The sequence below is a fragment of the Macaca fascicularis genome, chromosome 12, assembly GCF_037993035.2.
Source record: "Macaca fascicularis isolate 582-1 chromosome 12, T2T-MFA8v1.1".
Taxonomy (NCBI): Eukaryota; Metazoa; Chordata; class Mammalia; order Primates; family Cercopithecidae; genus Macaca; species Macaca fascicularis.
In genome coordinates, this window is record NC_088386.1 from 19,769,606 (window position 1) to 19,793,567 (window position 23,962).

Below are 23,962 nucleotides of genomic sequence, written 5' to 3' on the forward strand. Positions count from 1 at the left end.
CTGGCTAACCCGGTGAAACCCCGTCTCTACTAAAAAATACAAAAAACTAGCCGGGCGAGGTGGCGGGCGCCTATAGTCCCAGCTACTCGGGAGGCTGAGGCAGGAGAATGGCGTGAACCCGGGAGGCGGAGCTTGCAGTGAGCTGAGATCCGGCCACTGCACTCCAGCCTGGGCTACACAGCCAGACTCCGTCTCCAAAAAAAAAAAAAAAAAGACTACTTATTGATACTATCTGAATAGCTTTTCCTTTTGCAGGGTGTCATATACAGACGGTCCCCAACTTACAATTGTTTGGCTTACTGTTTTTCAACTTTACCACTGTGTGAAAGTGATACGCATTTAGTAGAATCTGTACTTCAAATTGTGAATTCTGATCTTTTCTTGAGCTGGCAATACATGATAGGAGACTCTCTGTTGCTGCTCTTGCCATACTAGAAAACAGCAGTGAGCAGTAGCTCCCAGTCAGCCATGCAGTCACAAGGGTAAACAACTGATGCTGTACAGTGTACTGTCTTGCCAGCGTTTTTTGGGTATTGTGTCTTGTGATTTCCCATCCCATCATGTCTAACAAAAACACCCATCTTTGACTTAGGATATTTTCAATTTACAATGGGTCTACTGGGAAGTAGCCCTATAGTAAGTAGAGGAGCATCTGTAGTTGGCATCACACAGTATGTAGCCTTTTCAGATTGGCTTTTTTCACTTAGTAATATGCATTTAAATTTCCTCCATGTCTTTTCATGGCTTGACAGCTTATTTCTTTTTAGCACTGAATAATTTTCTATTGTCTGGATGCGCCAGAGTTTATTTACCCATTCACCTGCCGAAGGACATCTTGGTTGCTGTTGAGTTTGGGCAACTATGAATAAAGCTGCTATAAACATCCATGTTCGCGTTTTTGTGTGGACATAAGTTTTCAATTCTTTTGTGTAAACACCAAGTAGTGTGATTGCTGGATCATATGGTAAGAGCATGTTTAGTTTTGTAAGAAATTGCCAAACTGTCTTCCAAAGTGACGTACCATTTTGTATTTCCACCAGCAATGAATGAGAGTTCCTGTTGTTCCACATCCTTGCCAGCATTTGGTTTTATCAGCATTCTGGATTTTGGCCATCCTAATAGGTGCATAGTGATATCTCTTTGTCATTTTAATTTTCATTTCCATGATAACATACAATGTAGACCACCTTTTCATATGCTTATTCTCCATCTGAATACATCCTTTGGTGAGGTGTCTGTTAAGGTCTTTTATCTACTATTTAACCAAATTGTCTGTATTCTTATTGTTGAGTTTTAAGAGTTTTTTGTATATTTTGTACAATAGTTCTTTATCAGATATGTCTTTTACAGATATTTTCTCCCAGTCTGTGGTTTGTCTTCTCGTTTGCTTGACACCACAAAATTTTTAATTCTTAAAGCAGTGAAGGTCATAGCTCAGCCTAAACACTATCTCCACTACACTTGAGGCTAGGAGACTACAAGAAAAATATCGCTAACATTGATGACTCCCATTAATGTTCTCCAAATACCAAATGTGTTGATCAAAACACTTACCTGAAATTTAGGTACTATGCCAATAGCTAGCCAGCAGTAATAATATACACAGTTAACATTGGCCATCTTATCTCAAATTGCTTCTGTAAGAGCTTTGGGAGCAACATGTGAGCAGCTGACTGGAGTGAAGAATCTTGCTATGTAATTACCATTACATAGTGACAGGAGTTTTATCTGAGCCCTAGGCGAGATCCTAGGATTACACGTTAGGAAACTCTGAAGATCAGTTCTGCTTGGCAAATAAGCATTCATATTCTTTGATTATAATATTTATCAGGTGACCATCATGTATATGACACAATATGAGTTATGAAGACATATAAATTTCTCAAGCTAATTAAAATCTTATCAGAACTATATGGCATGTATATAACACAAATTGCCTCTCAGCTGAGACAGACAATAAATCTTGAGAATCAGTGTGGTTTAATGTATCTTTAATATATTAAGGAGAGACCTTAAAGTTTATTGCATCTAATCATCCTCCCAAAACAAAGATCAGAAAAGCCTAGAATAGAATTCTGGTTCCAATTTATTTGTCTTTGTGATCTTAGACAAATTACTTGTCAGGCTTAGGCCTTTGTCTTCTATAAAATAAGTATCTTAGACTTCTGGTTAGACATGGCTGATGGAACACACATGTATGTCTCTACTTTCTCCTGAAACCTTTCTAAAACTATAGCAATTAATTTTTTATCCATAAGAAACAAGAGAATTAGAAAGAAAAAAATTGTGGGCAAAAAATGCTATTAGGTAGAACAAAATTTATTTCAGTGGCCAAGCTTGGAAACTAATTCACAGGCTAGAACCCTAAAGAGGCTTAAAATTGGGAGGACATGGCACTCCTAAAGATGGGGAAATAGAATGGGACAGAAAAGAGAAGAGTTGGTCAAGAAGGAGATAAACCCCAAGGTTTCCTCCTCAGCCAGATGCAGTTAGACTGTGGCCTTCCTTTGCAATAGCAGAAGACAGGAAGAGAAATTGAATCAAGGGAGTCCAAACACCAGTAGCAAAAGATGGGCTGCTGTCTTAAAAACAAAGAAATTATGCAAAAGTCTGCTTTTTGGATGGTGAAACCCCCCAAATCACCCCGTAATGGGCAGAATAAGTGTTGCCCCCAAATGTTCACATTCTAATCCTCAGAACCTGTGAACACAGGGCTGCAAGTGTTTACACAGCAAAGAGGAATTAAGGGACCAGGTGGAAATGAGGTTGTTAATCCATTTACCTTGTAATAGGAAGATTGTGCTGATCTATGCAGTGACCCAATGTAATCACGAAGGCCCTCAAAAGTTGAAGAGGGAGGCAGAGTCAGTCAGAGGATGTGACCACAAAAGAAAAGCACAGTGATGCAATGATGATGGCCTTCAAGATAGACGAAGGAGACCATGAGTCAAGGAATGTGGGTGGCCTCTAGAAGCTAGAAAAGACAAGGAAATGGAATCTGCCCTGGAGTATCCAGGAAAGAACACAACAGATACCTTGATTTTAGCCCAGTGCAACCCATGTGGGACTTCTACTCTCTAGAACCATAAGATGATAAGTCTGCACTGTTTAAGCTGTCAAATTTGTAGTAATTGATTATAGAAGTGACAGAAAACTAATACAACCCCTTACAAAGCAATAATATACAGCAAGTGTATGATTCCAATGCATTGACTATATAGTTACTCATTTGCTATACGTATTTTAAATATTGTCTAAAACATTTTTAAGGGGCTACTTCCTCATGAACCTCTATTGTACACTTAAAAAGTAACTTGTAAGGAATAAATGTAAGTGATGGCAACGTCGTCTTGCTTAGTTAATGGTAAAGTTAACATCCTGCCCTCATTTGATGGCTTTCTAAGACAGTGGCCACTTTGACAACAGAAGTACCGAACAGCATGCACACACATATGCTTCACGTGTATGTGAACACGTATCACAAACACATATTGCAGCACATCTGTGTTAACTCACTTCACTTGTGTTAATAAAACATCCTGGAATACTCCTAAGGTCGTTAGTTTCTGTGTAAGATCAAAGTCCATGGCCAGTTTATTTACTGTAGCTAGTTATAAAGGCACCAACTTAAATTTGAGCTATAAGATCTTTCAAAACAAGAAATACAATGTATTTTATAAGAAATTCTATTTCTACTTTAACCCACATTAGGAAACATTGATTATCTTAATTATTGCCACTCTTTAGGGAGTTGGAAACAGACTTAATATTATGCTTTTTCTAAAGCATAATTAAAGGATTTTTTTCTCTAGCTGATGTTATAAATACTAGCATTTGTCCTGAGAATTACTTCTGAAAAGAAATTTTACAAATTGCAATAACATTTTCCTTCTGTATAGATGTAAATGAATATTTAACTCAATTTCATTTTTACTTGATTTCAAACCCTTCTTGCAAGCTTTCATTAAATAACTAAATTTTATCCAAATGAGAACTGGTATCTCCAATTCTATCTTTGTATCTCATGAACACGTGTTCTTTTGTTAGGTCAACTGAACCACCTGGTGCTGAATATTTAAATTGAAGAGAATCTCTGGCATCTGGCATTCACTATCAGGCTCTCTGCATCTGGCTTAGCCATGATCTCTGTATATTTATGTTTAGTCTCTTTACTGGCATTGTATAGAGTTAAAAAACATGGGACAAACTAGGAAACAAGGATGAACAAAGTAAGGCAACAATGATGTGATGTGGCAGAATTTTTACAGTAGCTGGTAAAAAAAAAATGCAGAATTAAATAGAAAGTTTTAGAAAGCATTTTAAAGCTCAAGAATATATATTTTAGATTTCAGTATGATACATAAGAATTCCTTATTTTATAAAGAATATCATAGGTCAGACTAGATATCAAATTCTGGTTAACTTTTCAAAGAAGTTATTTACTCAGTCTGATGTTAAGCAAACTCTTGAGTGTTGGTTTTGGAACTTTTATGGAGCAAATAATATTAAGGATTTTGGGATGGTGATCAACAGTAAAATAGAAAATATTACTCCTGTTCTTACCCACCTATGAAAGATAAAATAGTTGAACTTCACAGCTAGAGAATAGGACAACGAAAGTTGGTTTTCCTGCTATATAAGAAACAAAAGGACATTATCAACTATACCCAGAAAAATATATGGGAAGCAATTGGGTAAATATAACTGAAATAATCATAATGGAAATGAAAATGTGGTAGCTTATATTATTTTAACATCTGGAAGGGCCACTATAGCCTATAGAACTGAGTCAAAATTGGGAATTATTCATTAATTTAAAATAACCATCAGTCAATGAATGGATAATGAAAATATGGCAAAAATACACAGTGGAATACTATTCAGCCGTAAAAAAATGAAATCCTGTCATTTGTAGCAACATGGATGGAACTGGAGGTCATTATGTTAAATGAAGTAAGCCAGGCACAGAAAGACACATATGGCATGTTCTTGGTCATATACGAGAACTAAAAAAGTTGATCTCATGGAGATAGAGAGTAGAATGATAGTTACCAGAGGCTGAGAAGTGAGTGTGTATGTGTGTGTGTGTGTGTGTGTGTGTGTGTGTGTGTGTGTTGGTGGGGTGTTGCTGGGGGATGAAAAGAGGTGGGTTGGTGAGAACTAACATACAGTTAAAGAAAAGGAATAAGTTCTAATATTTAATAGCAGAGTAGGGTGATTATAGTTAACAACAATGTATTGCATATTTCAAAATAGCCAGAAGAGAGGATTTAAAATGTTTCCAACACAATGAAATGATAAGTCCTCGAGGTGATGAATACCCTAAACCCTGATTTCAGCATTACACATTCTATGCATGTAATAAAATATCACACATACCCCATAAATATGCATAAAATTATGTATCAGTAAAAGAGTTTAAAACTTAAAAGTAGCAAAAATGCCACGAAGTGGTAAAATTACAAATACTACAAAGACTGAAATTAATTGTAGCATAATTCCACAATTGAAGCATTACAGATTATCTTTTTAATTTTACATTTAAAATTACCAAAATATTGTACTTATACATAATATTTGATAACTAGTATTAAACATATCAGATATATCTATTCATATGATTATTATGAAGATGAGTAAATTTATATAAAGCATATGTCAAGCACAGTGCTTGACACATAGAAAGCCTTTGATCAACGATAGCTATTAGTAGCCATCTATTCATCAAACTCCCAAATAAATGTATATCTAAGTTCTGACCCAACCTTCCACTGAAAGATACATTGATCCTTCACTAGGTCATCCATTCCTTTATTTGATAATTCTAATACTTACACACACAATTTTCATATTCAGTCAAAATCTGCATTCCAACTTTTGACTATTGGTATCAGTTTTGCCCTTTGGAGCAACATAGAACATCTACTTTGACATATACATGGCAACCCTTTAAACATTTCTAAACAGCTACCTGCTCTTCCTCAGAGACTTCTGTTTCTTGACCATTATCTTCAGAAAGTTGAGCCTGGAAATGACCACGCTGACCACATTTGTGTGGCCAAGGCAAAGTTTAGACATGGCCACCTGGAGATTCAGTATTATGATTACTCCACCCTTATTCAGGGCACTATATCTGGAGCTTAAGTCATGTGTTATGACTTGGAACATTTTGCTTTGCAAAAAACAGAAACTTAATTAGCTTGAGTTGAAAGGGAAGATATAAGGATCTATTAGGTTATTAGAATACAGTAATACTGAAGGAAGAGAAAGGCAGTGGAGCCACAGGAACAACTGACCAGAGGAATCCAAATGTAGACAGGAGTCTCTCCACCTCTCATGTCCACATCCTCTCTCCAAAGACCCAGTGATAGGGGACATGGCTGCCCATAAATCCAGAGCTTTACTTCTTAGAGTCCAGGCTTTCGAAGACAGGCCAGCTTACCGTTCTTGGTTCTGATTTTAAAATAAACAGAACAGATCCTTATTCTTAAGTTGAATATCAATTTCTGGACCTATCAACTGTGGCCAGGTACCAGGTCATGTTGTGACTTCAGTGCTTTTTTGCAACCATCTGGACAAGGAGAAGGGGCAACTTCTAGAAAAGGTGAACTGGGAGCACAGGGCTGCAAGTGTTTACTACAGAATACATTGTTTTAGTTTTTAGTTTTTGACTAGCAGTTAATTGAACTTCAGTGTAATCTCATGCATTCTGTTCACACTTGTCTCAGTGTCTACCTGAACCTATGACATCATTAATACCTAGTGAATTTTAGCACAGCTTTGCAGCCTTTTAAAATTTTGTGTCACAATTTCTCATCCAATATACATTACTAATACCCTCTAATTGTCTGTCTAAAGTCTGGCTTTCACATCTTCATGAGTGGATGATAAAATGGAGACGTTTACAGGCAGAACATTATTGCAGTCCACAAGAAACTTCTTTTAGGATTGACATGGATCCATTATTAAACACCTGGGGGATACAATCATTCAATCAGCCATGATTTCTTAGAAATGAGTCTTTCCAGAAGCACATGGATCTAAGTGTCAGCAACACTGAGGTAAGAAAATTCCTCATCTCCACATCCCATGGGCAGAACCTATTTGGGAGCAATGTTCCTGCAAGATCAAAAAAGAGAAATTCTTAGAGAGCGACCTGAAACACTATTTCTCCCTTCAAATAGGAGGTAGTGCCTGAAATACTCTGTCGCATCATGTAGATCATTATCCCAACAAATTATTTTTCTTGTGAAAACAGAGCTTATAGAGAAGTTTCCCAAAAGCACCAGTCTGACAGCAAGGACAAAGGCTCAAAAGTCCCAAATGGAAGGAGTTGGACAGGCACTCTCAGTACAATCTGCAGGTGCTGGCCCCAGGATAGGCACTCATCTAAGCCTTCACCCTGTGCCTTCAGATACCTTTAGGACTCAAAAGCAGTCACACTTAGAACACTCGGATTTTCCTGAATATTTTCTCAATTGGCTTAGCTGGTACCATCTCGTTTTCTAGGTACTTCTCAGGTTTTCAACTAGTGTGTCAAATTACACCTCATTGTGTTATCAGTGGACTGAATGAACTATGCCATCCATAAACTGTTACGTTTCTAAAAAGTGAACAAATTTTGATGCTAACCAATTGGTTTATTCATTTATCCTTTCATTTGTTCAACAGGTATTAATCGAGCATTTAATTTGTGTTGAGCATTGGGGATAACTCAATTCACAAAACAGTCTTCGACTTCTTGGAACTTAAAAAACCCTCTACTTCAGCCAAACAAGGCTGCTCACTGACCAATGAGCCTTCCAACATTTTCTTGATCTTCTCCATTCCCCCAAAACTCAGAGTTCTTTCCACATCTTGGTCTCCTATTTAATCTCATCTCATTTCTCATTTCTACATTTCTACAGAACTACCATTTGACCCGCAAACCCATTATTGGGTATATATCCAAAAGAAAACAAATCTTTCTACCAAAAAGACACATGCACTCACATGTGCATTGAGCACTTTCACAATAGCAAACACATGGAGTCAACCCATCAGTGGTGGACTGGGTAAAGAAAATGTGGTACATATACACTAGGGACTACTTTGCAGCAACATGGATGTAGCTGGAGGCCATTATCCTAAGTGAATTAATGCAGAAACAGAAAACCAAGTACTGCACATTCTCACTTAAAAATGGGAGCTAAGCATTGGGTACTCATGGGTATAAAGATGGCAACAATAGAAACTGGGGACTCTTAGAGGAGGGAGAGAATAAGGGGGTCAAGGGTTGAAAAACTAACTACTGGGTACTATGCTCAGTACCTGGGTGATGGAATCATTTGTATTCCCAAACCTAAGCATCATGCGATATACCAAGGTAACAAATCTGTGCATGTACTCCCTGAATAGAAAATAAAAGTTGAGAAAAAAATTAATTAATTAATTATTTAATAAATCTGTCCCAAAGGGTACCTTCACCTCCACAAAGGCTCCCTGACCCACCCTACAGGGATCTTTCTGCTGTCTGAGTTCTTGCAGCTGAATCGTTTATACCACACATAAGCAGCTAGCAGCTACATTTGAGAGAAAGAGATGAGCTTTAGAGGAAGACAGATACATGTTCAGATACTGCCTTGGCCACTTACTAGATCGTATGTTCATAGGTTATTTGGTATTCCTGAACCACATCTGCAAACTGAAGATGATAACGCCAACTTCATAGAAAATTTGTGAGGAATAATTAATTCCACATAGCATATAGCATATTCTGTTTTAGTCCATTCCTGCTGTCATAATGAAATAATTTAGACTGGGAAATGTATAAATAATAGAAATTGATTTCTCACAGTTCTGGGGCCTGGGGAGTCCAAGACCAAGGTGCTAGCAGATTTGGTGCCTGGTAAGGGTCTACTCTCTGTTTCCAAGATGGTACCATGTTGCTGCATCTTCCGGAAGGGACAAATGCTGTGTCCTCACATGGTGGAAGGGATAAAGGGTCAGGCAGCTCTCCAAAGCCTCTTTTATAAAGACACTAATCCCATCTATGAGGGTGGAGCCCGCATGACTTACTCACTTCCCAGAAGGCTTCACCTCCTAAAACTACCACAGGCCGGGCACAGTGGCTCGCACCTGTAATCCCCACACTTTGGGAGGCCGAGGTGGGTGGATCACTAGGTCAGGAGTTCAAGACTAGCCTGACCAACACAGTGAAAACCCATCTCTACTAAAAATACAAAATTTAGCCAGGCATTGTGATGCATTCCTGTAATCCCAGCTACTCAGGAAGCTGAGGCATGAGAATCACTTGAACCCGGGAGTTGGAGGTTGCAGTGAGCCAAGATCGCACCACTGCACTCCAGCTTGGGCAACAGAGTGACACTTCATCTCAAAAAAAAAAAAAAAAACCAAAAAGCAACAAAAACAACAACAACAGCAACAACAAAAACCAGCACGATGGAGATTAAGTTTCAACATGAATTTTGGAGGGACACAAACCTTCAGAGCACAGCATGTTCTTCCATCCAAATGTCTAGTTTTCTAACAGCAGTGTAGTGAAAACAGCATGGTGGTTCTACACTTCATGGTTTTGCTTCCTTGGAAATATCACCCATGGTGAAACCCCATCTCTACTGAAAATACAAAAACTAGCCGGGCGTGGTAGTGCATGCTTATAATCCCAGCTGCTCAGGAGGTTGAGGCAGGAGAATCGCTTGAACCCAGGAGGCGGAGGTTGCCGTGAGCCAAGATCGCGCCATTGCACTCTAGCCTGGGCTACAGAGTGAGACTCTATCTCAAAAAAAAGAAGAAAGAAAGAAAGGAAAAGAAATATCACCCAATATCTCCGAGTCTGTTTTCTGAAAGGCAAAATGGAGATAATAATTAATTTTTACATCAAAAGGTTGTTGTGAAGAGGAATTGAGTTAATGCACAGAGAAGTCCTTCATGAGCTATGAATCACAGAACACATGGCAGACTCTCCATCCTCATGAATACTATGTAGGTTTCCTCACTTTCAACTCGATTGGGCTCAATTGTTTCTCTCCTGCACCTTTCCTCTTTCTAAGGTGTGCAGAAACATTCAGCAATCCTGACCACATCCCACATCACACACACACACACACACACACACACACACACACACACACACACACACAATTTCCCTGTTCCTATTCTGCTTTATAAACTTTCTTATGAAATATAACATTCATGCAAAAACTCATAAATCTTAAAATAGCTTGATGAATTTTTACAAAGTTTATAAACAGCCATTTAGCTGAATGACAAAACATTACCAGCAACCCACCTCAATCACAGCACCCACCCAAAGTCAGCCATTATGTTGACTTTCATAAACAAAGACTGGTTTTGCCTACATTTTTGTGCTTAATATAAATATAATCATACAGTATCAAATCATATGTGTCAGGCTTATTTAAGTCAACATTAACATCTGAAAACTTACCCTTTGTTCCATGTAGCAGCGGTTCATTATTTTTTATTGCTTTATAGTATTTATTGTATAAATATGCCAAAGTTTATGTATTCATTTTTTGTTGATGAACACATGTTGCTCCAGTTTGCAACTATTTCAGATAATACAATGAACGTTCTTGTATATTTTGGGTGCACTGTGCATGCATTTCTATTGGGTATATAGCCAGGAGTGCAATTGCTGGCTCATAGGATATGCATATTGCTAGTAGAGACTTGCAAACATTTTTTCAAAGTAGTTGTACCAATGTACACTCCTATCGGCAATGAATGAGAGCTCACTTGTTCCATACCCTCACCGATATTTTGTATTATCCATCTTCTTTGCTTGGCTATTCCAATGAATGCATAGTAGTGTCATATTGTGATTTCAATCTACATTCCCTGATGACTGATGAGGTTAAACATGCTCTCACATTTATTGACCATTGGGATATCCTCTTTCATGAAGTGACTGTTTAAGTCATTTGCCTATTTTTATATTGCATTATTTAACTTTTTCTCAATGATTTTCAGTTCTTTATATATTCTGGATATGAGTCTTTTTATATTTATTAACAATATGCTCAATATTGTGTGGCTTATGTTTTCACTCTCTTAATGGTATCTTTTAATGAATAGGAAATTCCTAACTTTAATGTAGTCCAAGTGAACATTTTATGATTAGTACATTTTATATCCCAATTAAGAAAATTTTGTCTACCTGAGATAATAAGTATATCTTCTGTGTTTTTTTCCTAAAAGCATTTATTAACAAATAAATATAAACTTTTGCATATAGATCTACAATCTGACTGGAATTGATTTGTGTAAGATAAAGATTTATTTTTCCCATGTGGATATCCAAATAACAGCGCCATTTATTAAAAAGGTCATCCTTTCTACACTATACAGCAATGTCACTTTTGTAAAATATCAGATAACTATAGAGATGTGGAGTCTCTGTTCTATTCCATTGGTCTTTTTATCTATTGTTATGTAAAGTTCAATCTCTCTTAATTTCAATAGCTTTATGGTATGTCTCAATATCTGAAAGTGTAAGTCCTCGACATAATCTTTCTTTTTATAAATAATCTCCTTGACTATGTTTTGCCTTTTGCATTCTTATATGAATTTTAGAATCAGCTTGTCAATTTCTACACAAAACCTGCTGAGATTTTAGTTAGGATTGTGTATAATCTAAAGATTAGGCTGGAGACAATTTATATCCTGGCCGTTTTCATTCTAAACTACAAAAATGGGGGGATAGATCTCTCTATATTTAGGCTTTTAAAATTTCTCTTGGCAAAGTTTTATAGTTTTCAGCATAAAGATCTTAAACATCTATCATTAAACACATTTCTAGATTTGAAAGTTTTTATGCTAATGTAAATCATATCTTTTTAATTTTAATTTTATTTGCATTTTTGTTGCCAATATATAAAAATGCAATTGATTTCATACATTGATCTTGGATCCAACAACCAAGCCAAATTTACTTATAAATTCTAGTAGTTGTCTCCAGATTCTATTTTAGATTCTCTATGTACAATTTTGTTGTCCATGAAAAGTGAGTTTTATTTCAGCCTTTTCCAAACTGTTTTTTATTTCTTTTATATAGCCTTATTGCCTTGGTTAAGATTTCTATTTTTCTTTTAATAGATGTAGCAGTTATCCATATCATGCTCGTAATCACAGGAAGAAAGTTTCCAATAATTCACCATCAAATTGATTTCCTGGTTTGCTAAGAGTTTTTATCATGAATTAATACTGCGTTTTATCAAACGTGTTTTTGTAATCATTAAGATAATTTTATTTATCTCCACTTTTCTGCAAATATGGTGAACTATATTGATTTTTTATTCATAGTAAATCACCGTTAGCATTTCTGAAATAAACTTCTTTTGGTTTTGATACCTTCTCTACTTATATATCAAAGAATTCTATTTCCTAATATATTATTTAGAATATATATATATATATATATTTCATGCTACAAGTTTGTCTGTAATTTTCCTTTCTTACAATTTCCTTAACTAATTTATCTATCAAGATTATGCTGGTCCCATAGAAAGTCTAGGAAGGCTACCTTCTTTTTTATTTTCTGGAAGAGTGTATAAAAATTGGAGTTATCGCTTGCTTTAATATTTGCTACCAATCACCAAAGAAACCATCCAGACCAGGAGTATACTTTGCGCAGAAGTTTGAAATAAAACATTTAAATTCTTTAGTAGATATATAATATTATAATTACTCTTTCTTATTGTGTCAATTTTGGTAAGCTATGTTTTCCAAGGAATTTCTTTCACTGAAATTTGCATAATATTATTTGTAATGTCTTTTCCTCTTTCAAATATCTATAGCATCTATACTAATGTCTCCTTATTTTTTACTGGTATTGGTAATTTGCTCTCTTTTTTACATCAATCTTATCATAACTTTATCCATTTAATATGTATTTTTCAAGAAATTAGGTTTTTTTCTTTATTGCATTAATACTTATTTTCTGCTTATCTTATTTCTGCTTTTCTTTTTACTATTAATTTCCTACTACTTTCTTTGGATTAATTTGTCGTGTGTGGTGATATTTAAAATTGTGTTTTGTTTTCAGATTAAAACTTGAATTATTGATATGTAGCATTTAATTCTTTTCTAACATATACATTTGAGAATATAAATTTTCCTCTAGGCACTGAATGAATTCTCCTAGTTTTTGCTAATCTGATGATATATTTATTTCATCATCCTATTTGAAAAATATTTTTATTATTATAGAACTCTAGGTTGGCAATTATTTCCTTGAGCGTTATTTATCTGTTATCTACATGTTTTGATACACCATGTCTCTGCTATCATTTAGTTAAAAATATTTTCTAGTTCTTACTGTGTTTCCTTCTTTGATTCACGAGTTATTTGTAATTTAATAGCTTACTTTTAAAGCAGTTGGTGATTTTCTGGTTAGCTTTTGTTACAGATTTCTTGCATAATTCTACTGTCCTCAAAGAGCATATTCTGAATGATTTCACTCCTTTGAAATATATTGCAGCTTGCTTTATGACACAGCATGTGCTAAGCTCTAGTAAACCTTCCATAAGCACTTGGAAAATATAACGCATTTTGTCACTGTTGGATGTAGTGTTCTATATCAGACATTTAGAATGTCCTCAAATTTTCTTTTTCTTTTTTTTTTTTTTTTTTTGCTACTATAAGAATTTATACAATCTACATGTTACTGTATATATAACTTTTTATCCCTGTTGGATTATTTCATTTTCTTAAATTCTCTGGAGAGGCATTACTAGGTCCAAGGGTTAAAAATGTCTTTTTGTCTTTTCCTATTTATACAATATTGCTAACTAAAAGCGTTGTTTCTAATTACAGTGTCAGTCATGGTGCATGAAATCACCAAATTTCCCACAGTGTTGAGGGTTGTAATTGTTTTGTTAATAGAGTGGACAGGAAATTGTAACTCGAAATTAACAATGATTTCCATGCCTTTGATAACTAGACAAGATAAACTTTTTTTTAGGTATTCATTTACTATTTCAATTTTCTCTAATATAAATTGCCTATTCATCTGTTTAACAATCTACTGGGATCTTGATAATTTTGGAATAAGTTTGAATGAATAATTTCATAATATCAGCAAATTGCCTTTGGCTTACCTATATGATGCAAATATTTTCCCAATCTATTATCTTTTTAATTTTAGCTTTACTGTTTTTCACTATACAATCATGTTCAATTTGTGAAGACTGGAATCTCTTCCTTTGTTGCCGACTACTTAAAACTCTAACAATGTTTCATTCTTTTTCAACTGTATATTTCTTTTTCTTCTCCTAAATTTTTTGTTAACGTATGGTACAGAGCAGGACTGTCCAATAGGGATATAGTGTGAGCCACAAATATGATTTAAATTTTTCTATTAGTTAATTCAAAAAGTAAAAAGAAACAGGTACAAATAATTTTAATTATATACTTTAACCCAGTATCCAAAAATACAGGCATACTTTTCTTTGCATGGTTCCAATATGCATAAATTCCAGTTACCACAACTTAATTAAATAACACTAATCTTCCAACAACATGGTTCAAATTTCAGTTACTGTGGTGTATTAACTCTGTTATATTAACTGTGCATTTTGCTTAACTGTACTTTATTGCATACAGTTAATATACAGTTTTACTTTATTGCATAAAGTGAAAACTTTGCTGCTAGACTTTCAGTCCATAATCACTACATAAACAACACGTGTGCATCAACAGCAGTGACCAATCATTCCATTTCTTTTGAAGTCTATCAGCAATTGGTCACTGTGCATCTGTTATTCAGTCCAAGTGTAGACAGTGAAGCTTGGAGTTGTGTTGATTCCTCGTCTCTCAGTGGTAAACTCACGTGACATTTTACAGAAATGAATAATCGAAAGACGGAATGGCCAACAAAGATGGAAGTGCAGCAAAGAAACAAAAAGTGATATTGTCGGAAGTGAATGTAGGTGTGATTAGAAGATGGATCATGGTGGGGATTGTTGACACTATGGTTGTTCGAAAGTCTCAAGATATGCAGCCAGAGGAACTTAGTGAAGGCAAATGCATGGACATAAACATGGAACATGACTGTCCCCAAAACGATTATGTCCTAGAGGAAGGGACACCAGCAAAAAACTTACATTGGGCCAGGAGCTGTGGCTCATGCTTATAAACTCAGCAATTTGAGAGGCCAAGTCAGGCAGATTGCTTGAGTCCAGGAGTTCAAGACCAGCCTGGGCAACATGGCAAAAACTCTTCTCTACAGAAAACATAAAAATTATTTGGGTGTAGTGTTGTGCACTTATACTCCCAGCTACTAGGGTGGCTAAGGTCAGGGGATCATTCATTTCAGCTTGCAAGATCATTTTCATGGTTCTGCACCAACACACAAAGCAAAGACTGTCCCTATTATCATTATAAACATGCAACCAGTATAAAAGTTTGGGGATATATTACATCCTCTTTTTCACATTAAGTCGTTGAAATGTGGTGTATATTTCATACTTACAGAACATCTTAATTCAGACTAGCCACATTTCAAATGCTAATAGCTGCATCATAGGCTAGTGGCTATGGTATTTGGAAACCCAAATCTAGAGTGTCTTTTCTCTTTAAATTAGAGATTAAAAGTGTTGGTGTTAGTAGGAATACAAGTATCGGCCTGGAAATTCTCTTGTCCAAATAAATAACTGTTTAATATAGGGAACAATACAGAGATGCACTTTCCCCCTCTGTAGGTAGTATTGAAGGAACTGACATTACTTCAGCTCCCTCTGGCAAAGTGGCTGAGAAAATAAGCCTTAAATTGTTCTCATAAACTCATTGAATTAGCCGTGTTGGAACAATAAGAGACAAGAAAGAAGAACTATTCAGTCTTCCTATGAAAACACTGACTATTTCATCCCCAATGGGAGCTGACGCAGCTTGGCTCAGCTGAGCTGCAGGGAGATTTTTCAGAGCTTTTGGGTTAACACGTCATCTCTGAAATATGTCACACAGGTTCTCAGGGCCGCTCAAGAGTAAGTAATCTACATGGAGTTTTGAACATACTTTTGCCAGTTAGAGGAGTCAGCAAACTATTTATTTGATTTCCTGCTCAGCCCCACATTCTGGGAATTCCCAGAGGCCTAATAGGAATGGCAACAACACCTGCTTGCCTGTCAGTCTGCAGGCATCTTTCTTCCCAATATTCCCCAAATGACTACCCTGCCTAAAATCCTAATGTCTCTAGATTTGTCTTGGGTGAACAAGATTATAATGTTTCTACATTCTTGTCTCAGCTCTACCTGACAATTGACCCATAAATACTTGTACACAGTTAAATCTTCAGTTAGATGTGTGCGTGTGTGTGTGTGTGTGCGCGCACGCACGCCCATACGCTCATGCTGCTATGCCTAACAAATTCCTCATTCCTTAGGAAAAGAATGTAGTGAAGTGTTAAAAGCACCATCTTCAAAGGCAAACCAAATGAGCTCAAATTTCAGTGCTATCACTTACTAGCTATATAATGTTGAACATGTGTTACTTAACCTTTCTGTGCCTCAGTTTCTTTGTCTATTAAATGGGAATAGTACCACCAACATTATGTAGTTTATACAGGGATTAAATGAGATAATATATGTAAAATGCTTAGTCAATGTCTGCCACCACCAACATTATATAGTTTACATAGGGATTAAATGAGATAATATATGTAAAATGCTTAGTCAATGTCTGCCATACTGCTAAAATAGTAGCCGTTCTTTATTGTTACTATCATTATTTTGCTATTATGTTATTATTACAACTTTTGCCTAAAAAGAGCCTTGCTTCTGGTGCCTTTAGTCCTCTCTTTGAGTGGAACACATAACAAAGGAAAAAGAATCCAGCTTCAAAAGTGGCATTAAGGAGTAAAGGTTTTCTTGGACAAAAGGATGCTGGCAAAAGGCTATATGGCACCCCAATAGTCTGCAAAACTTCTCGAAAGTCCTCTTCACAACGTATTTCCCAATCATCCCTCTCAGATCAAATCCCTCCTGCCTCTCTGCAAAGCTCCAGCCCATACCAGCATCTTCACTTACCTACTTTCTGCTCTTTGACTCCTGCCTTCCACATATTTTTATTTTTATTTCACTTACTTTTTGACTCATTGGTAGCTTCACATGATAGAAAATGTTAAAGACATAAAAATAATTTATCTTTTTCCCATCTATATCCTCAGTTATCCAGATCCCCAGAAGTAACCACTGTAAAAAGAGATATTCTATATACAGATAGCAGATAGAAACACACACACACACACACACACACACAAACACACACCATTTTACACCACTGCAACTTGCTTTTACACATAATAAAACTTCAATATTGTACCATATTAATATCTATAGAGTTGCCTCCTTCTCCTTAAGGCGCTGCATTGTTTTCCATTGGATAAATAAGCCATAATTTATTTATCTATTCCCACATTAATAGACATTTAAATTGTTTTACTATTTTGTTATAAAAATTGCTGCAATAAGTAACTGTTCATATATGATTTTACACATCTGTAAGATAAATTTCTAGAAATTTAATCATTGAATCAAAGGGAAGGTGAATTTTTAATTTTTGTAGATTTAGCCAAATTGTCCTCCATGTAGGTTATGCTGACTTAGCCTCCAGTTAGTAAGGTTAGAGAGCAAACTTAACACAGGTTAAGTTTTCTAACATTTTCCATGCCCTTTCTTATGCAGAGTAGTCTCAGCCTCTTCAATTGTGTATCTCCAGCCATATATTCTGATGGAAGAATGTTTCTGTCTCTTCTACATTTTCCCCCAATTAAATAGCTATAAACTACCTGAGACATCCAGGCTGTCTTCTGTCCCATAACCTCCAGCCCTCAACCCTTCTTTTCTTCCTCCATGATACTCCTAGGACCTGCCTTGTCTGGGGTCAACTTGCCTGGCGCTGGGAAACCTCGAATTGGCCTGCCTGAAGGCAAATGGCTAGGTTCGGGGTGAGATGTCCATCCCCCATCCAGAGTGTGAAGTATCTGCCGAGGGAGGCAGATGATGCCAATCAAATCCTTTTCCTTTGTGATTTTTCCAGACTCCCTTTACTAAATCATGGCTTATGTGTGCATGAGAATACCATACATCCCCAAGAGTGAATAAATTATAACTGTATGCATCAACATAGATGGATCTCAGGAACATATGTCCAGCATAAAAGCAAGTCACAGAAAATATGTGCAAGCAGAATACCATGACACAGAGCTCTAAAATGAGCAGATTTAATTTTTACAAATGCAGGTATGCGTGGTAAAACTGCACAAATTGTAAGAGAATGATAAGCACAAAATTCAGGATCATGGTATCCTGGGGGTAAGTGAAGAAGGTGGGCTGGTGTGATCGGGGGGCACACGGAAGCCTCCCATGGTATGGTCATTTTCTATTGCTTAAGTTGCATGGTGGGTTCCTAAGTGTCCGTTTTATTATTCTTAATTATTTCTATGCTATTTATATTGTGTTATATATACCAACTATTTTATAATATGTTTTCATAAAAAGCTACAAAAGAAGTATGAACGAGAAAGATGGTCATGATACATTAAGTAAGAAAAAAACGGATAAAATTGTGCATATGACATGATTCTGCTTTGGTTTAAAACACACACACACACACACACACACTCCATATTGATATTCACCCAATGATAATAATGGTTATCTAGGTTGTGGAATTATAATTTTAAAGAAACTTTTCTTATCTTTCTGACATATATTTCCCAATTTTTCAACAATGATTTTTTTCTTACTTTTGTAATGAGAAAATATGATGAAATATTTTTTTTAAAAAATCATGTGCTAAGTGCTACCACCAGGCAGTTACATATAGCTAACACTTACTGACCTTCCTCTGAGCCAGGTTGTCGGTCAAGTGCATTACATGTATTTTGTAATTGGAAGTACTATTTTCATTTCACCGAGGAGAAACCAGAAGTCCAGAGAGGTTACATAACTCACTCAAAATCAGATAGAGAATGGTAGAGCCAGGATTCAAATCCATCTGTCTTCCTATCAAGCATGTGCTCTTAACCAAGCTTCTATGCAACATTCAACAGTCTACAGAAGCCCGAAGGAACCATACAGTGTCAAGAAGTGTTAAGGGTTTGCTTTACTTTTTAAGCTAATAAGCCAGGCTGTTATTTTTCATGAATGTTGGCAGAAGACCCAAGACCCCTCGATCAGAGGCAAAAGTCTTTAGTAGTCACAGCCCAGTAACAGCATGAACATGCTGTTGGTTTGTATCTGTTCCTCACGCTGCCAAGTCCCACAGGGACAACACAGTGAGGGTGTAGATGAATGCATGCACCCAAGATGAATTGTGTTGCAAGAAAGGAACACTGAACATGGGAGATTCACTGCTTTTATAGGAAGCAGGTGCAAGCCTGCTCTTTGTGAGAGAGGTTACTTCATCCTGCAACATTGCTCCCTGCAAACACGATTCTGAGAAGGGTCTTAGGAAACAGATGCATGGTCTTGAATTCTCTGCATATCGTGCAAAAATGTGCAGGGCCCATGGCAGACTGTGCTCCCAGCTTATAGTCAAGATTCTTTGAGCTGCAAATTACAAAAACCCAGCTTAAACTTAATTAAACAAGAGGAGGAATGACAAAAAATGTATTGACCCATGAAACTCCTGTCTCTCTCTCTCTGACTCTCTCTCTCTCTTTGTGTCTCTCTCTCACTATCTCTCTCTCTCACACACACACTGTCTCTCTCTCTCTCTCTCTCTCTCTCTCTCTCTCTCTCTCTCTCTCTCTGTCCTCCTATCCTCTATGTGGTCTCCATTCATGGACAGGCACTCCCCTGTGATCATAAGCAAGCTGCCTGTAGCACCAACCCCAATGGAGCATAACAGGCCTTCTCTCACTCTTCAAATGGAAGTCCTAGAACCAACTCTCAATGGCTATGTCTGGCCTGGATTGGGTCATATGTCCATCCTAAACCAAGTCTTGAGACCAGGGGATAAAGTACTCTAATCACCCATCCATGGGTTACCTGCCCGCTTCTGGAACCAGGATTGGGATCAGTCCCACCCCAATCATGTAGACTGAGAGTGGGATTTTCTTCTCCAGAATCAGAATGCTGGTAACAGAAGATAAGGCAGTCAGTGCTCAGCAGACAAAACAAACATTGTGCTGTGCCCAGAGAGTGATTATCTCTAAAATATCACATACAACAAACAGTGAGCTAGTTGGACTGACAAGATGAAATGTGATGGATTCCAGTAAGATTTGCAAAGTTCCACAAAGCTCAGTGGTAGTTCCGTGGCTGACTGCTGGCACTCCCTGTGACTTCTGACAATTGAGGCAGTTATCAGAAGCCTGGAGCAGCTTGACTGCACCCAATTGCAGTGCACATGGGGATTTCCCAATACAGAAAGAGGAGAAAAAAAGAAAAACAACAAGGAAACCTTTCCTCCGAGCTAATCAGTATATAATTGATTCCAATGTCCTCCTTCAATCTGAGGCATCTTTTTTTCCGAACTCACGTAAAATTAAGAACCAGAACCAGAAGCAATATTCCAATATAGTCACACCCAAAGGAAAAATCCATTTGCAAGAAAATATCCAAAGTTCCCAGTGTTGCTATTGTTAGCACACAGTGTTTCAGAGGAGAAGGGAGTGTATCCTCATAGTGGGTTGGCAATTCCGGGATATAAGTTGTAGAACCAAAAAGATTGCACCACTCTCAATGTGTGGCCTGAGTCAGGGCTTTTCAGAAGAAAAACCAGTTCTCCTTCACAGCCGCCTCCACCACCACCCTTTTCTATTTTCAATGAAGTTGAATTTAAATCTGTTGCAACTGTAACAATGACAGATGAGAGTTACCATTTTTCAGTGGCTCCACCTCACAGAAGGGCTGATAACTAAGAATGTCAATCACAAGCACAGTTTATCCTAGCAAAATGCCCTCGATAAAGGGTGATTCAGTAGAGGCTGGGGCAGAGCATCTATGAGTATGTGGGAGAAGGACTCATCGGTACAGAGCAGCCACCCCAGAAACAGTTGTTGATTTGAGCTAAATTCACTAAATAGCCCTGCTCTCTCATTTCTACCATGAGATGCTACTTCTCTTACTTCCGCCAATCCACTGAGTAAACATGGAAATATTGTCATTTCAGGAACGAAGCTTTGTAATTAGGGAGAATGTGTTGGCCAGAGGAAACCGATCCCAGACCTCACAGGCATTATTGCCTGTTCAGCATCCTGGGTCTCATCTCCTCTTCTCACCGCCTGAAGACTAATTAACAGAATCCATGCCATTATGCCTAGCTCTCTAATCTTTATTATCATGAATGCTCTTTCCAAAGAAATGCTCATCCTAGAGCAAGAGTTCCTGGAGGGCAAGGACCAGGTACTGGTTATCTCTTGCTGCATAATGAGTAACTCCAACACAGCAACTTAAAACAGAAACATTTATTTTCTCATAGATTCTGAGGGTCAGGAATCCAGGAGGCTTAGCTGGGTGCCTCTGGCTCAGAGTCTCTCCCAAGCCTGCAAAGTGTCAAACAGGACCAAAGTCATCTCAAGGTTCAACACGCAAAGAAGCCAAGCTCCCCAATAGGGCTATTAGTAGGAACTAGGTCTTCAGTTCTGGAGGTATCAGCTCCTTTTCTCTGGATCTATTCTTTGGGAAGCTTGTGGTATGGCAGCTGGCTTCCCTATGAACTAGCCAGACATAGAATGAGCAAGAGGAAAGCCACAGTCTAATTGTTGATTGGAGGTGGCATCCATCACTTTTGCCATATTCTGTTTGCTAAAAGTAAGTCACTAGAGTCAGCCCATATTCAAATGGAGAGCATTCACAAGGTCAAGAGTACCAGGAGGTGCAGCTCATGAGGGCCTTCAAGGCTGCCTACCAGCAACCACTTCTCATTCACATGGCTATTCCTGGCACCTAATAAAGGACCAGGCAAATGGTAAGCTTAACAAAGACTTGTTGCACTATATTTAATCCAGTCTGAAAGACTCACCAAGTCACATCAGCTAGAGTGGAACACATACAAGGAATAGACAAAGAATGTTGTGGTAGGTATGAATTTCATGCCACCAACTCAAGTGTGCAAGAAATACAAAATTTTCTATAATGCCTTTGAATTGTTATTTGAGCCCTCTTCCTGTTAGAGTGACAAAAATGTAATCTCAGTCCATGGGAATTCAGTTCCCCTTTGTCCAGGGTAGTTTACCATTCAAGAGAGAGTACTTAGTAGCAAGTCATGGAGGGAAATGGGAGGGCATCTCCTAAGCCTCAGTTACAGGTGTTGGCTAAAATGTGCCTCACCCCATTTGCTCCTCTATCACCTGTCTACATGCTGAGACTCCTGTCCATGTGAGCCCTTCAGGGCTGCACTTTTCTGTGCTGTTTATGAACCATTGTGAAGCTTCTGGGCCAGAATAGGACACAAGAGTCTCAGCCAGGCTCTGCATGGCCCATCTTGCTAGATGTCCTGCTCAGACACAGCCCACCTAGCCTCTTGCAGCCTTCTGGAACTATGGCCAAGGATGAGGGCTGCCAAACCTCTCTGCTTTCTAGCCCTCCAACCCCTCCACAGTGACATGGGCTCCAAGGACCTGCCTTTGAATCAGGTTGTCATGGTCCTCTCAGGCTTGTTGACTTTTCTGCTCTTTCTGCTCTTCTTGCTGCTTCTCTGTCTCTCTCTCTCCTCCTCACTCTGAGCCTGCCCTCAGCCTGGAGGATGTTTCTGTAGCCCAAGAGCAGGAAAGTAGGGAGAGAAGCTCTTCTGTGTTGACCTTGAGCATTCCTCTCAGAGGCACTCCCACTTCCCCCATCTTCAGGCTTTCCTATTACACCTCACCCCACCCAGGGCACCTCACTGCTTCCCATCATGGGCCAGGGTCCACAAACAGGAAGCCAGTGACTAGCAGGTTACCCCGCCTTTTCAAGCTCCTCCCCGAGGCAATGAACACAGGTGGGAATCTAGCCTGCAGAGGAAGGAGGGGAAATTATTAGAGGGGTTTTATTTAAATGGCGAAACTTTCAATAAATATTATTTTTTCCAAAGGCAAATCATTTGCACCAAGCCAGAAGCCTAGAAAATGTTTAATGCTAAAAAAGAAAGGACAACATAGGGAGTCAAAGAACACACATGAAGATGCAAGTCATGCTAGTTACATGGACAGGTGGGAAATGGGAAGGGAGGAAAAGAAGTGCTATGTTCATCTCTCTGTCTGATGACTTCCTCGCCCTCTCTCCCCACTGTCTGGGTCTCACTTTACCTGGGCCCTGGCATGCTGCCTTGGCCCACTCCTGCCAGCAGGAAGAAGCTGCTGGGCCCTGGGAGCTCCTGAGCCCTCTCTGCATGATTTGGGCGCACACCTGGGGAGGGGTATAGTCTTCACTTGCTCCAGCAGGAAGGGAAGCCTGCAGGGACCCATGCCTCACCTGTAAAACGTGGCCCTCTAGAAGGAGGTTGAGAATCTCAGGAGGTGGAGGGTGCATGATTTTTCATGCACAAATAACATGCTAGTAATAAAAAAACACAAGACTTGAATTATTTAGCTACTTTGCTGTCTTCAAGTTTCTCCTTAATTCTCACATTCAAAAGTTAGCTATGACTAACTCTATGTAACTGGTAAAGAAACTGAGATCAGCAAGAGAGGGATTTGGGAGTTGAGTTCAGATATTCTGGTTCTAGGATCAGTGACCTTTCTACTACAATATGGCAAAATGGATGTTTCTAAGTACAAGGTAATACAAATCTGAATGATTTTCTGGACTGGTATAAGCAATCAATTTACTTCATTCTTTTCTTCAATAGAGCGTCTTGACTGAGAAAAAAAAAAAAAAAAAAAAAGGACAATTTTTTATTTCTCCCCTTTGTTCCAAATATAAAGAAAGGTGATGCCAGCAGGAAAGATTAGAATGTTCTCATGAGATTTCTGTTTGCTTGCTTTCTTTTTTCTTTTTAATAAAAACTAGTA

The 23,962-nt window shown here is 37.8% G+C and overlaps 1 long non-coding RNA gene across 2 annotated transcripts in view; it reads right to left on the reverse strand.

Moving 5' to 3' along the window:
• Nucleotides 1-5,185: 5,185 nt before the first annotated feature.
• Nucleotides 5,186-23,962, reverse strand: part of LOC102121628 (uncharacterized) — a 31,163-nt gene continuing 12,386 nt past the window's right edge. The window contains exons 4-5 of one of the 2 annotated variants that reach the window (XR_001483843.4): nucleotides 9,484-9,774; nucleotides 5,186-7,119 (exon numbers count right to left, since the gene is read on the reverse strand). This is a non-coding gene — a long non-coding RNA (uncharacterized lncRNA). Of the gene's footprint in view, nucleotides 7,120-9,483; nucleotides 9,982-23,962 lie in introns of those variants that run through there. The other variant, XR_012420933.1, reaches the window with a different exon arrangement.